Source organism: Dermacentor silvarum, chromosome 7, assembly GCF_013339745.2.
Source record: "Dermacentor silvarum isolate Dsil-2018 chromosome 7, BIME_Dsil_1.4, whole genome shotgun sequence".
In the NCBI taxonomy this organism is placed as follows: Eukaryota; Metazoa; Arthropoda; class Arachnida; order Ixodida; family Ixodidae; genus Dermacentor; species Dermacentor silvarum.
Genome location: NC_051160.1, coordinates 141636216 through 141651276, shown reverse-complemented (window position 1 = coordinate 141651276; position 15061 = coordinate 141636216). Strand labels below are relative to the sequence as shown.

The window sequence follows — 15061 nt, the reverse complement described above, 5'->3', positions numbered from 1 at the left end:
CTCACAATGTCATACCAATGTTACTTTTTTATTTATACAACTGATAAAGCTTTATTACAAAAATGATCGGCCCCCAGCCACGCACATGTATGAAATTATTCATTACATGTTCTCGCTGTATACAAACAGGTTAAACGCGGATCTAAAAAAAACACTTAATCAAGAACAGATTCTTGAAAATTAAAATTTATTAAAACACAAGTAACGAGTAGGCACAAAATGACTAGTAGGCACAGTGCCACAATTATAATTAAAAAGAATAAAACTGATTCGTAAGAGGTAGTATCACATACTAATTAATGACCAAAAGTGCATGGCCTGCTTGCCAGCACCTGCTTCTGGGGCTACCGGATTCAAGATAGAAAGCCAGTACTTTCTAGCTGCATTGAAAAATATATGGTAAAATAAATTCCACGCAAGCAGAATCCAGAGATGGAATGTTCATCTTGATAGGCAACTTGGTCAGGCAGCTTCTCAGATCACAAAAGTGCCAATAACAATGCTGCCAGAGACTTAGAGATAGGCATTGCAAATGAGAAATATCCCTGACCATTGAAGAGGAACGCTGGAAACCAAGCGATACAAACATGTGCGAAAATTAACCATCAAAACATTGCCTCCAGAACATTCCCGTAAGCGCTCCGCAAGGCGAACAAACGTACCACAAATAGCAGTCAGAAGCACAGCTCTAAATTTCAGCACGCAACTGTACAGTTCTGCCTAGTATATACGTACTTGGGCCATGGTCAACCGCACAAAAGTCGAAAAGACACAAATAAAGCACACGCTGCTCGCGCACGGAACATTGCTGCGCACTTGCATCGAGGCGCCTGTTGCTGAATTGATATCAGTGGCGATGCGAAGTCAAAGGTATTGCGAGTTCAAGCTTCTTTTTTTTCTGTCTAAACTGTCGTAACACATCAGCAAGTTAAAGGCTACGTATTTTCAACAATGTACTAATACATATAACTGAAAAATAAAGCATCTTTGTATGAGACAGAAAATGACGTAACCGAGACCGAAAGCATAGCGAAAAAGTTGCAGTGGCTTAGCTCGGCTATGCCAGGATATACGTAGCGTTAGCAAAGGTTCAGCTGATTATTCTTAGCTTTCCTGGTTGTCTAGATTGTCAAGGATTAGCTTGATTGTCATGCCTACGGCTGCTCCAATGACACACACGCGGTATACGTATTATGTGGCACATGTATATTTATTTTTGCTCAACGTCACGTTGCTTCTCTATTGCCACAAAGACGGCTCGGTGATCAGTGAAGTAACACGCTGCCGTCTCTACCGCTAATTGCCAGGCAACTACTTCGGGATCCGATGAGTCAAGCTTCTCCGTTCTTCTGCGCTGTTGAGCAGCATTTGCGCTCTCCTTCTCCATGGCTATACCACACTGGCAAACGCCAGTCAGAAGCGCAGCGGCTCCAGCGCAGTGTCAGACGGCGACTGCACAGCGAGCGCGCGCCGGCGCCAGTGCGTCTACCACGGCTACGACGTCACTCCTCTGGAATGCGCAGACCGGCGCGCATTCGTCGCGTGGCGGCGGCGGAGTGCGCGAGAGGTGCCGGCTCCGGTGGCTCCGCTTCGCAAGCCATGTGACATCACTGATCCTTGCGCATGCGCAGCACGGCTCTTGATGTGCCGCGCGAAACGGGCTTGGCTAGGCCAGTGTAGCTAATGCTACAAAAATGGCGAAAGTATTGGCTTTCGCGCGCGGTGTCCGGCAGCAACGTTACTAGACCTCCAGCAGTGCGTGCAAAGGTCGTGCTAAATTGCAAAATAATTATTTAAATGCTTTTGCTCTCCTAGCTTCCCGTTGTAAGGCATTAGAGACAATTTGCTTGTATTTCTGCGACATAGTGCGTGCATCGACTCATAACGCACAATGTACGATCAATGCACGAGAGTTTTGAATGTGCAAGAGATGTCCAAATCATAAGGACATTCGACGTCCTCTGGATGTCCCTTGACTGCCACGTACTAGTCGAACATACTATAGATGTAAACTGGACCTTGTTAAATGTCTTGGATATTTGCTCTCTTGTGGTACATCCAATGGATATTTGTGGTTCACTGGGTAGGGCTAGTAGAACCATTCGATGAATCTTCGGCCGATTGGACTAGATACGAGGAAAGGCTCCAATCATTTCCACGGGCTAACAAGGTTCCGGTTGAGCAGCAGGCTGATACGTTGATAAGCATAGTACGACCGAAGACATGCGCATTATTGAAGTCGTTAACATCTCCGGAGATTCTTACTAAGAAGTCTTTTGAGGAACTTCTGGAGCTACTGCAAAGCCACTTTGTCCCAAAACTATCCATTATTGGAGAAAGATCGAAATTTCGTCACCGCTCGCAATTGCCGCAAGAGACTACTGCTCAGTATGCCACAGAGCTGCGGAGGCTCGCACAAACATGCAAGTTTAGCACTTTTCTCGATCAAGCCTGAAGGGACAGATTTGTTTGTGGTTTGCTTCAAGCTGACATTCAATGTAACTTATTTGTAGAAGACTGCCAGATTAAGTTTTAAACAGCAGTCGATCGTGCAATAGCTATCGAAGCGCCTATTCAAAGTGGGTCTGCTACGCGCTCAACGCCACCGACAGAATATGACGTACACAAAGTTAACAGCACTGAACAAACTTCTGCCTCGTGCTAACGCTGCGGGTCATTGAAACACGCAGCAAACTCTTGTCGGTATATGAATGCCAAATGCTTTCACTGCAACAGAAAGGGCCACATCAAGCGTGCTTGTCGAAGCAGACAGTTTAAAGAATCGCCAGTCCAAAATAAGCGACATGTTCGTACCCTGGCACTGCCATGCAGCAACTCGCAAAACGTCAAAGCCGCTGCAGAAGCAAGAGTAATACCGATCATTGTCGAAGTTACCATTACCGACCTATCAGTGAACATCGAACTCGATACAGGAGCCGCCGTATCAGTTATGTCTGTTTCACAGTTCCGTTCGCTCTTTCCAAGTGCTCAATTTCGCAGGACAAATTTATGCTAAGAACCTACACGAGTGAACCTGTGAAGCCCTGCGGAGTAGCGTTTGTGGCAGTCCAGTGGAACGCACAGATCCAGCGCCTGGCATTGTACGTGATGCGCCAGGATGGTCAGCCGCTACTGAGGCGCAATTGGCGGTAGCACTTCCAGCTGGATTGGACGCAAATCCAAGGTCGTCACCACATGTAGCTGGGGAAGACAAGTAGCTCCAAGAAATCACCTGAGCTCGAGTCCTTGCTAAGCCGCTGTCAAGACCTGTTCAAGGACGAACTCGGCACAGTAAAAGGTGAAAAGGCTACTTTCATCTTCAAGGATGAGGCGAGACCTAAATTTTTCAGAGCTAGAAGTGTGCCTTTCGCACTAAGAACTGCTGTCGAACACGAATTGACCAAGCTACAAGAGCTAGGGATAATTACACCCGTTACAACGAGCCCATATGCTACATCTGTCGTACCAGTGGTCAAACGCGACGGTTCAGTCAGACTATCCGGTGACTACAAAGTCACGCTAAACCCAATATTCGGCATCGAAAGGTATCCCCTTCCAAAAGCGCACGATCTATTTGCCGCACTTGCAGGTGGAAAACACTTTTCGAAGGTATACCTAAGAAGAGCGTACCAGCAGGTAGAAATGGATGAAGATTCCAAGCAATATCTCACGCTGAACTCGCACAAAGGTCTATTTTTGGTCAACCGCCTACCGCTTGGCATTTCGTCGGCTCCCGCAATATTTTAGCGTATTATAGATAACACGCTGAAAGGACTGAACAGCGTGACGTGTTATCTCGATGACATACTGATCACGGGCCACACGGAAGCAGAACATTTGTTTAACCTTGAAGTAGGGCGGAAACGGCTATCAGAACGCGGAATGCGCCTAAAACTTCCCAAGTGCGATTTCTTTCGCAATGAACTGCAATACAAGGGTCATGTGATCACGAAAGACTGTGTTCGGCCGACAGATGAAAAGTTGGTCGCAATCACGAATGCACCGACTCCGACAGATAAGTAGCAATTGCAGTCGCTGCTAGGGCTCATAAATTACTATGGAAAGTTTGTTCGGAATCTGTCATCTATACTGTTTCCCCTGAACAAGCTTTTATGCAAGACCGAAGCTTGGGAATGGAATTCCGCTTGTCAAAGTGCGTTAGTACATGGAAAGAGAATGCTAACGTCCAAGCCTATTTTGACTCACTACAGCCCCAGTTGGCCAGTGCAGCTGTCGTGTGATGCTTCCGCCTATGGAATAAATGCGGTTTTGTCGCACATTTCACATCGGCAAGTTCATCCAATAGGGTATACTTCACGCACACTAACAAAGTCTGAACAAGGTTATAGCCAACAAGAGGATGAGACGTTAGCTCTGGTGTTTGGTGTCAAGAAGTTTCATTACTATGTTTACGCACGCAATTTTACGTTGCTCACAGACCATAAGCCACTTGAGACGATATATGGCCCCAAAACAGGCATTGGCCCCAAAACAGGCAAAACTTAACGTGGCAGTACGACAGCCAAGGAATACAAAGGAGAAATGCACACCCAGCCTTGCCAGCCCTCGGAAACTCCGCTGGTTTTTTGTCCACGCGAATTGCAGCGCCATCCATGAGATGGATGTGAAACCCAAAATCGCTTTTCCTTTTTTTTTTTCTTGTCAACCCTCTCTCAACTTTGTCGTTCCTCTCTCGCCTTCAACTATCGGCGGCGCGGCCCGCGCTCGTGGTCGGCCATGCTAATAACGGCCGAAGCAGCAGCAATTTTTTTTCTGACATTAAGCGGTCAGTTTTGCGGTTTTCGCCTTCCGCGCTAGCAACGGTAGGGTACCATGTGGTACCCTACAGTTGCACGTTTGTCGGCTTTTCCCCGCAATGACTCGAAGCTGTCGCTTTTCGTGTGTGGTTAGGTTAACCACACAAGTGCAGACCTACACACGTGTTCCTTGTGATACGCACACGTGGTACTATATTTATAAGGAGCTTTATGTTCGCTGCTTGTTGACATAACGATTTACTGCATCGTTGTGGTGATTTCAAATCAGCTAGTTGCTGCCTCACCACCGGACAGCCATGTACGACTGCTATCACAAATTACTATCACAAATAAAAACCGGGAAGTAAACTGCACAGTGCTCACCTGTTGTCTTTAGGGATGCGGTAGAATTTCACGTTGCATGGCTCACTTCGTCTTGATGTGTTCACGGGACCTGTGTCATACCGTTTAAGTGTAGTGACTCCACGTGGGGTTTTCCAGTGCGTGCGTCACCAAAACCACATCCGCAAGGACAACACCGACATCACGGTGTTCGATCTACCCTTCCTGAGAAGGCATCAAGAATCTCCGGTACAGGTCCCAGCTGCCGACTCTTCAACCGATAACGACACCACGGCGATCATTCAGCGTGAACCGGTGAAGCCTTCAAACTCTGCTAACGAACAGCGTTACCCAGAGAGACAGCGCCGCCCACCTGATCGCTGTGCCATAAACTGTTGTGGCTATGCTGGTGTTTCCAAAAATACGTGTGTGTGTGTGTGTGGGGGGGGGGGGGGGGTGAGTAGAATATCTGTACACGTGCACTTGCGTGATAACGTTTCCCTTTCTGTCCCGCAGCCCATATCGCGATCACATCACCCTCGGCCTACTATGTGTATATAATCGCTGGCCGCAAGGCTGGGGTGTGCGTTTTGTCTTTGCATTTTGTGCATTTGGCATTTGCCTCTTCGCTCACGGAAGCCCCGGAACACGACACAAACACGGAATACAAAAGCAGAGGCCAATCCTAATGCGAAAGCATTACATGCCTATTACGCAAAAATACGTCGGCGTAGTCGATGCGACCGAAAATTGTGCCAAAAATGGCCGACGGCACAAACAATAAAAACGTGTCAGAAAATTGTCGAATTGATGTCAAATTGCTCACGGAGATTCCCGTAAGCAAAGTAAATTGTTGGCTTCGAAAAAAAATTGTAAATTTCAGTGTGGGTGGGAATCGAACCTTCAGGGTGCGAGACGAACACGCTTCACCGACGCCACGGCGGCTTTTTTATTTATTTCATTTTTTTATTGGTAGCTTGGCGAGAAAAAAAGAAATAACACTGTACATGAAATGTTTAAAGAAAGCTACCACCGACATTGGGTGGAGCGCTCATTAACAACGCCTCGAGTTAGCGATCATCCATCGTACTGATCCACTCCGGGGGATCACTTGGACTTTTGAGTGCATCTCTAACATATAAGATACTCGCTATAAAGTACTGCCTCTCAAGGCGAGCATCTATGCCACCATTCCGGACTGCCATACGCGCTTTCCATATACTATGCAGGCTCAGTACCATGATCATATGCAGGCGTATGCTTCCAAAATGTGGGACAGGTATAAACCGGATGCCTCGATGTGACAACGGCAGATCCCTTTTTAAGGCTCGTTGTAGGATATCCCACAGGAATATGGCATCCCAGCATTCGAGGAACATGTGTTCAATGGTTTCAGGCGTCTTGCACAAAAGACGGTCAACAAACCACGGAACAAAAAAGACTTTTTCTTCAAGCTAAGTCTTAACTGGTAACCCATTGCTGTTAAGCTGGAAATAGGACGTTTTTGCTGAGGAACGAATTGGCTTCTTTTTTACTATTTTCAATACATTACCTTCTGGACCTACACCATATACGGACCGGTACAAAGGTACCGGTAGCGTCACACCAAATATATCTTTGCACAGCTTTATTCTGTTAACTCCAGACAAGTACGCCAAGGGAAAACGAGCTTTCAAAAGCTGGAAAGCTGAAACAACCTCACGTAAGCAACCGCGAACACTTGGATATCTTGCATCATTCGGCGGCACAACAAAATCAGGTAGAACTCCACTTAGCCTTACTTGCACCACAATTCGCAAAAAGGGATCCCTTTGATCTCGGAGAAAAAGGAACCTAGACACCATCTGTCGAAGGAACAAATGGGTTAGTCCCAGACATCCCTCTCGCACAAAGCGAAACAAATTGGTCCGGCTTGTTCACCCCCGGGAAGAGCCCCACACAAAGGCTGCGAAACCTATGTGCAGCTTCTGTACATTGACTTTCTTCATGCACAAAACTTGAAGCACGTACCAAAACTGGTGCGTGCGTCATTGCACACGTGAAGGTGCAGCCGATGGGGAGGACGTGGCGCCACGTCATGAGTGTATAAAGTGAGTGTATAAAATAAAAAGCATTAATGTCCAATAGAGCGTCGCTGAGCGCTCCTTCGAATCCTGAACTTCTCGCGGCCGAGCGAGCGCATTGAGACGCTTGGCACGTTTTGATTTGGCCTTACCGAGGCGCATTAGAACTCAGGCGAGAGCATGCGCGGACAAGGAACGCGCGGAAAAAAAAAGATTTCACCAAAGGGACTATAATGCTTTCGCATTCGCTCACGTAAGCAGACTTAAGCGTATCAGCCGAACTTTATTCGCGTGTGCGTATTCTAAAATATTCCAGCATATCCGACGAAATATTCCAAATATTCCAGCATACCGACGAAACTATAGACCACCTGCAGTGCCACTGTCCACGATATGCCCAAGAAAGACAAGAACTTGCTAACGCGCTAAAAAATCTGGACAATCGGACGCTTTCCGTGCAGGTGCTGCTGGAACACCGCCCCCATCGCTCGTCGGCCCATAAAGCGGTGAAGGCACGTTCGTGCTTCTTGAGGACGACGGGCTTGTGTCAACGTCTGTGACTATTAGTTCACTAACACACGCGTCAGCGAACTAACCGCTCATTTCTCTTCTTTCCTTCCCTCCTCTCTATCACTGTCATCTTTGTGTTCCCTCTTCCCATTCCCCTGGTGTAGGGTAGCCAACCGGACGTTATTCTGGTTAATCTCCCTGCCTTCTGCCTTTCTCTTGCTTCCTTCCTTCCTTCCAGCATATCCTATAAAAAGCTTATCTTTAAGTACCGTGTCATTGCACAACGAAGTGATAACACCAGGTAATTATTTTTATAGTCACCTGCACAAAACTGTGGCTACGTAGGCTGCAGCAAAACACCGCCTCGTCAAAAAAAAGAAAGAAAACAAAACGCCCCAAAAAAGAAAGCACGCAAGAGGACATCTGCTCATCTCGCGCGCTTTCCACGGCGTTTCTATCACTGCCCGCTTTACTGTCTAAATGTGCTGGCGCGTGACGATGTGCTAGCATCGCCATTTTTATTTTGCTAAAAGCTCTTGGTAGGCATTAATAAGAAAGAAGGACACGTATCAACCAAATGTGTTCCTAGCGTGACTAATTCTTGTTTGCCATCTGTAGAAAGGCGAATTTGCATTACATAACAATGAAGGCAGCGCTCGTTGCAGTTGCATGACCCAAGCGCTCTATTCTTTTCCTTATCTTTTTTTTTTTTTTTTTTTTTTTTTGCTGTTGACTGTCTATGAAAACATGCTGGCGAAAATCGTTGCTATAGAAAGCTAGGTCTAAGGACAATGTACCAAACGCTCATGCAACGCCAAGCCACAAAGCGCGCTTTAAACGGTGTTTTAACACATGCTTTAAGCTAGACTGAGCGTCACCACTGCACAGTATAGAAACAAGCCAGTCGACTTGCAGTGCACACGGTACACGGAAGCAAAAAATAAGACGTGATAAAGTTGCATATTAGCAACTAAGCATTTATTAACTTCCAGACAAGGCCCCTTAGACATGCCTAGAGGGTAGTACAGATCTATATATCACTAATTATGCCAACTGATTATAAGTGAAGCTTAGGGAAGTAGTACGGATGTACATACAGTCGAGTGCAAAATTTTAGAGACCACGGGAGTGGCGACCAAACTAAGGTTCCTGTATTTTTCAAATGTAGCGCAAGCTCCTCCTCTCCGCGCCGTTTCCTCCTCGCGCTTCCTTCTCGGCCGCCATTAGTGAGCGAAGCGCGCGACCGCTATCGCCCGCTTCATATCGTATCGCATGCATCGCGTTGAAGCGCTTGCTTGAAACGCGACTGTTCTGGGCGCATTTTCTCAATGCTGTTCATACTTAAAATATCTACGTAAGATATGTAGTACCTTTAATTAATCATAGAATCTGTATCGCCCAGACGAGGAAAACGAAAGGTCGAACAAGTGTAACGCAATCCTAAGCAGTCTTTACTACTGCTCAGTGTTTCTCGGAATCGGATGATGTTCTGTTTACCTGACGCATTTACGAAAACAAAGAGCTACATCAAACTGTGCGCACACAAAACGGCGGAGGCATTTATGTGCTAAATACCCTCAACGTGTTTTTTTTAATGCATACGCGCGCTTTTCTTTCTCTCTGAGTTCCCGTGTGTGTGCGCGCTTTCTGCGTTTTGCTCTTTAATTGGCGAGTCTTCCATTATGATCATTTTATGAGAAGTCATGCTGGTATTCACATTGCCAAATTGCGCCCTTGTGTTCGCCGCAGAGCATAAACCGGGACTATTTTTTAATCAGTCGTTGGCTGATGGTGAACTCGCGAACGCACCCACCTTCCCGCGTTCATCACTAACAAGGTGAGAACAGCGATCAGAACCTCCCTCAGTAATGACCTCCCCAAGGTGGCAGTCAAATTTCTCCCGATACGGTGGAGCCATATCGCTCAGCCGTTTGAGGTTTCGTTTGCCACGAGGAACCGCAAAAAAGCTTGCCCCCCTTGGCAATGCTATTCGAACATCCAACAGCACAGCAAGTCGGCATCGTGCTGCAGCCGAGCGCGTCTTTATAAACGTAAAAAGCTTACGCTCACGCACAGCGCACATGTGTCCCGGTGTTTCTACGCTCACTAATGGCGCGGTTTTCCCGCGATAACGAAAGCCGCGCGGGCTATTCGTCACGTGTCCAGCCTCGTCCAATGGGAGAGCGGGAAACGCCGAAGAAGTCAGGAGAGGGGTAGAGGGCGGGGAGGAAATTCTCCTTTCTTATTTGAACAATGGTTTGCGCTACCTTTGGAACATACAGGGACCTTAGACTAAACTAAAACCCCTCTATATAAAAAGTAGCGACACTCTCCTCCCCCGCCTACCCTCTTCCTCGTTTCTCCTCTCTTTCGCGCTCCTTTCTCGACTGTGGCGCCGCCTACACCGCTTGAGACACGCGCACATGTTTATCTTTCACCGTTGACCGCTTTTAACCGGCTAACAAATGTTAAACGTAATCGCTCGGCGCAGGACGCGCTGCATGTATCGGAAGTTTTTCGAACGTTATCGATGCGTCTATCCGTAGTCTGTTGTAACCGACGCTTATGTAATCTGATTGTATGAGCGACGTGAATTGTGTAGTACTTTCTGGAAGACACGCGGGCACCAGGGATTACTGTCGAACCTTCGATGACTCATGTATAAAAGCCGACGCGTTTCGCCGCTGATCAGATTTCGACGATCGCCAACTGTGTTCACCGCTATCGTTGTATTCCTCGGCAGTCGGTAGACGCTTCTCGGGTGAAAATGGCGATAGAGCGCGATCGTAAACAAACGCAGCCAGGGCGCGGCGGCCCACGTGATGCCATTAGGCCAATACCGACGCGGCAGCCGCCTCTGACAGGGCATGCGAGGAGGAGGCGGCATTCTTTAAAGCGTGTCGCTACTTTTTATATAGAGGGCCCTTAGACTAAAGTCCCTATATAAGAAAAGTACCGCCATCTTTTGATCAACGCCGCTTCGCTCTCTCCGGTATCTCCGATAGGACGATGATAGCGTGCGCTTTCACTTCTTCATATTTTGTTTTTTTTTCGCCTCAGAGCCATGTTGAAAGTCCTCTGCGCAGCCGCAGTTGCCGGCGGCGGTGCGCGCCCGGCCTGAAAGTTTCAACGTGGACTTTCTATGGCCGCCACCGTCGACTTGCTTTTGCAAGCAAGAAATAAAGAAAGAAGCACGCGCTTTAGGAGAGGAGCTAAACTCCCTATATAAGAAAAGTACCGCCATCTACTCTTTCCTCCGTCGTCTCCTCTACTAAAGCGCCTGCTTCTTTCTTTATTTTTTTGCTTGCGAAAGCAAGTCGACGGTGGCGGCCCTAGAAAGTCCACGTTGAAACTTTCAGGCCGGGCGCGCGCCGCCGGCAACTGCGGCTGCGCAGAGGACTTTCAACATGGCTCTGAGGCGAAAAAACAAACACAAAATGTAAAGAAGTCAAAGCGCGCGCTATCATCGTCCAATCGGAGATACGGGAGAGAGAGAGAAGCGGCGTTTATCAAAGGATGGCGGTACTTTTCTTATATAGGGACTTTAGCTTTCTCTGCATCACCCGCCGCGCGCGCCGATCCAGGCGGCCGTGACGGTGCAGCTGTGGCACATGCGTAAGCCGCAGCTGCGTGAGAGGGCGCTGCGGCTCAGGGGCCGATGGGGCATGGCTACAGGGAACACGATGTGTCCGCGCCGTTGGGTGGAGTGTCAACACCTGAAGTATTTCTTACACCGTGATACCATGGAATTAGTGTTGATTCATAAGTATTAGGCATAGGAAGTAAGTATAGATTTAAAAAAAGAGCGTGTGGGTGTCGTGCGCAATGTGAAAAGTACTACGGACAGCCTTTTTTGTACACTGTGCAATGTAACCATGTTAGTAACATTCATAATGCCTCAGACAAGATGGCACTAGTTAATGTAACGGAAAATTAAATTATTGTGCAGGAGAAGCTTGATGCTTGTCCTGAATATTGCGCGAGCTCAGTGAGATCAGCGACAGCATAGAAATGTACCTTGCATCATGCGCGAACCCGAAAAAAAATATTCCAATACCGTCTGCTGTGCCATTCGCTTCAGGAGTTCGCACACCTGGCCTTTGTTATCCGCGAGGCCCCATCGCCCACCGCCAGAAATAGCCAGGCTAGCTAGATGTATTTGCAATCATTGCGGCTCCTTCTTTTTATATAGCGATAAGAATTATATAGACACTCCGAGCGACTTTTTGCCTTCGGCGTCGCCGTGACGTTTCGCATATATTTAGGTAAATATATGCCATGCCATGCTGTATGACATGCGGTATATGCAGGTTATATGCCCCACCATTCTATCACTAAGGTCGCTCATACCTGGTCTTACATTTTTGACAAAATTATTCCTGAGAATTTTGAGAATGGCAGTCCACAAACAAAATTCATGAAAAACAGCATCTACGGCGCATGCCTCTTCTCTCAAATCCTCTCAGGCATAAATATTCAAAGTGCGAAACAATGCCAACGCTGAAATCTGAAAATCATGTAACTTTATTGGCGCGGCTGTCCACTACCTCCGGTATCGGCTCAGGAAAGATGGTTGATACATACTCGATACGGAAAAGTGGTGGTAAATTCGCTAAGAAACATGTTCGCTTTAATCAATAAACATTAAAGAAATTGTCCGATGGCAGGGTTCGAACAAAGGACCCCTAGCACAACAGCTCGTTTTCACTTAGCTTACGCTTACTTAAATTCATACTGCCACTACAGCTACGAGTCTTACACTTCGTTCAATATATTCTAGCCTGTTGCTATCGCATTCACTGCTTGGCCCTTATGGGGAAACTGATTTCTTTGACACTACCTCTGACATGCTCATAAATTTGGTTTCTTGTTCTAGATTCGTTGGCGCACGCTTGGATTCCAGTAACAGGAGGAAGAAACGGAAAGTGCATTGCAGATGAGACACCTTAGGGTAGGCATATTCTCACACCGGCTTTTCGCAAGCAGGACAGCGCCAATAACGTGAACATCACCGATGGGGCTCGCACTGGAGAGTGTTTTCTTGCGTATGCTATCACCGACCTCGCTGCTTTTCGCCTTTGTACGGCACTGACATACCGTGCGGTGTACGCTCGCACGATATCATTGGAAAAGTGCAGAGGTGTACTAGTACATGCTTCCCTTGACATGCTTCAGGAAGCATCATACATTCTTTACGTCGTGAAAGCAAACAAGTTCCTTAAACCGTACAGTTTCCTACAACAATTACTAGAGAGGACACTGGCTCTAGAGTTGGTCAGCCACCATGGAAATGGTGGCATGGTAGTACATGGATGGATACACAGTACAGCGGCCGTATTCTGTAACGCTTCGGTTTTCGAAGAATTCGGTTTGCGTGGAGCGATTGGTCGCCGCCTGGGTGACGCCATCGCCTCAGGGCGCGAACGCATTTTTGATGACGTCACGCACATGTCAATCACGCGGAAACCGAATTTGTCGTCTGCTACGAAGCGAAGCCGCGCGCGCTGCTTCGGTCTGATCCGAAGCGCGGTGTGCCGTGTGCAGAGCCTGTGCGTGCCGTGTGCACGGGCGAGATCACGGCACTCGGAGCAAAATGACGGTGTGTGCGGTGCCTGTGGCGCCTGTTATCGTGCTTTTAGCCAGCCTCCGTGATAGACAGCGACGACCTCGACGTCGACAAGACGCCTTTGAGATGACAGACGAGGAATTCAGGCGACAATTCAGATTCTCAAAAGAGATCGACAGCGCTCCGACTGTGCGAGGAACTTGAGTGTGTATTGGGGCCGCAACGCGAAGTTAGCGTACGACGTCCCACATAGCGGCATAAATGGGTCAACCGAAGTAAACAAAATTCGTTAAGTAACTCACCGCCAGTTAAACTCACACACGTTTCGTAATGAAAAATACAAACCTCATCAATACCATGAACAAATTATTTTTATTTACCAAGAAGCGCTCGTAAATTGCTATATTTTTACTCGGTCTGTGACGTTCACTGCCAAAAAAAAAACTTCGCGCCGATTGGCCTCTGTCCTTAAACTTGTTTTCATTGCGTCAACGGACCGTCCCAATGTGACGCCACCGCCAAACCGAATCCTTCGAAAACCGAAGCGTTGCAGAATACGGCCCCAGGACTGGATAGGTAGTGCATGGTTTTGTCTGATCTTCATGCTCGTGAATCGAGACATTCTTGTGGCTTTGTTTATTACAGGTTATCTGCCTTCATTGTCCTAAATATCAGAGCAAGCTGTACTTTTCTAAGTGCACAAGACTGCGAAAACGCACAATCGCTACTAATTGCAGTGGTTCAACCTGTTGGAGTGGCCAAATTCAAACGTGCCAAGCGCCCAAACGCGCTGGCTTGCCCGCGAGAAATCCATAATGGCGTTCTATAGGCACTTGTCGATGCCTGCGTTCATGGCGTAATCGTTTCAATATCAGGCGTGTGTGCTAGAGGTCCCCTGTTCGTATCAAGCTATAGAAAAAATTTAATCCTACTTATTTAATTATTCATTGCATAGTACATTGTTGAAAATGATGAGTTTAGAAAGTCACAAAGCCGCGTTTGAAGCCATAAGGACGAAGTTTAGGCAAATGCATGTAGTGCTCATCATGCTGGCGGAACCACCCCCCTTGCAGCTCCCATAGACATTGGGCATAGCTCCCTCACTGAATGAAATTCTATGCCTTAAACCACCACCATTACAGGCCTAATGCAAACGCCGGAAACAGTTTCACGCTGCAATACTCACTTTACTAAATTGCACATGAGACACGGATCACTGAACGATTCTCGCTTCCTCGGAAAAAACTCTTGTGTCGTATCCACAAACGCCCACAAATGCTTTGAAGAACATTGTATCTATACAGACTAAAAAACGGGGTGACGTCATATTTCTTGCAGCTGACCTTATTTTGGGATTGAGAATATGCAACTGTACTCGGCCAAAAGGCGGTGTTCAGCGTCATCTGCTCTCTCTCTCTCTCTCTCTCTCTCTCTGCACGTGTCGCCGTTTTTTCCCGTCGTCCATTTTTCTGCTTGCGTAAACAAAATGAAAGCCGAGCTAGCTGTCACAAGCGCGCAATGCGGTACGAAGAATTCAGTGCCCTGCATTCTTATTGTACGTGCACTCGTAAATCATTTTTACAATTGTAATAGGCGCCAAGAATAACCTGTCTTAAAGGTATTTTGTTTTATTTTTGCGCAGAGGTGTAACCAAAGTCATGCCGACCAAGGGCTGGCCGCCCTTTCTTCACTTGATCTCACGTGCCGTGGTCGCGCCTCTCCGACAAAAACTCTCATGTAAACATTAACGTGGTCTCGCGTAAGCCGCCTGGCCGACGCCGTCACCTCGAGCTCTCTCCTATTGCTTCAGAGAGTAAAGTTGT

At 47.3% G+C, this 15061-nt stretch overlaps 1 protein-coding gene across 2 annotated transcripts in view; it reads right to left on the bottom strand.

The window, feature by feature from the left end:
* The window catches only part of LOC119458495 (lipase member H-like), a 288765-nt gene extending 274158 nt beyond the window's left edge, over positions 1-14607 (bottom strand). For both annotated transcript variants that reach the window (XM_049671281.1, XM_037720332.2), the window contains exon 1: positions 14425-14607. The gene's annotated coding sequence lies outside the window, so the exon portion shown is untranslated. The remainder of the gene's footprint in view (positions 1-14424) is intronic.
* Between the last annotated feature and the right edge of the window lie 454 nt (positions 14608-15061).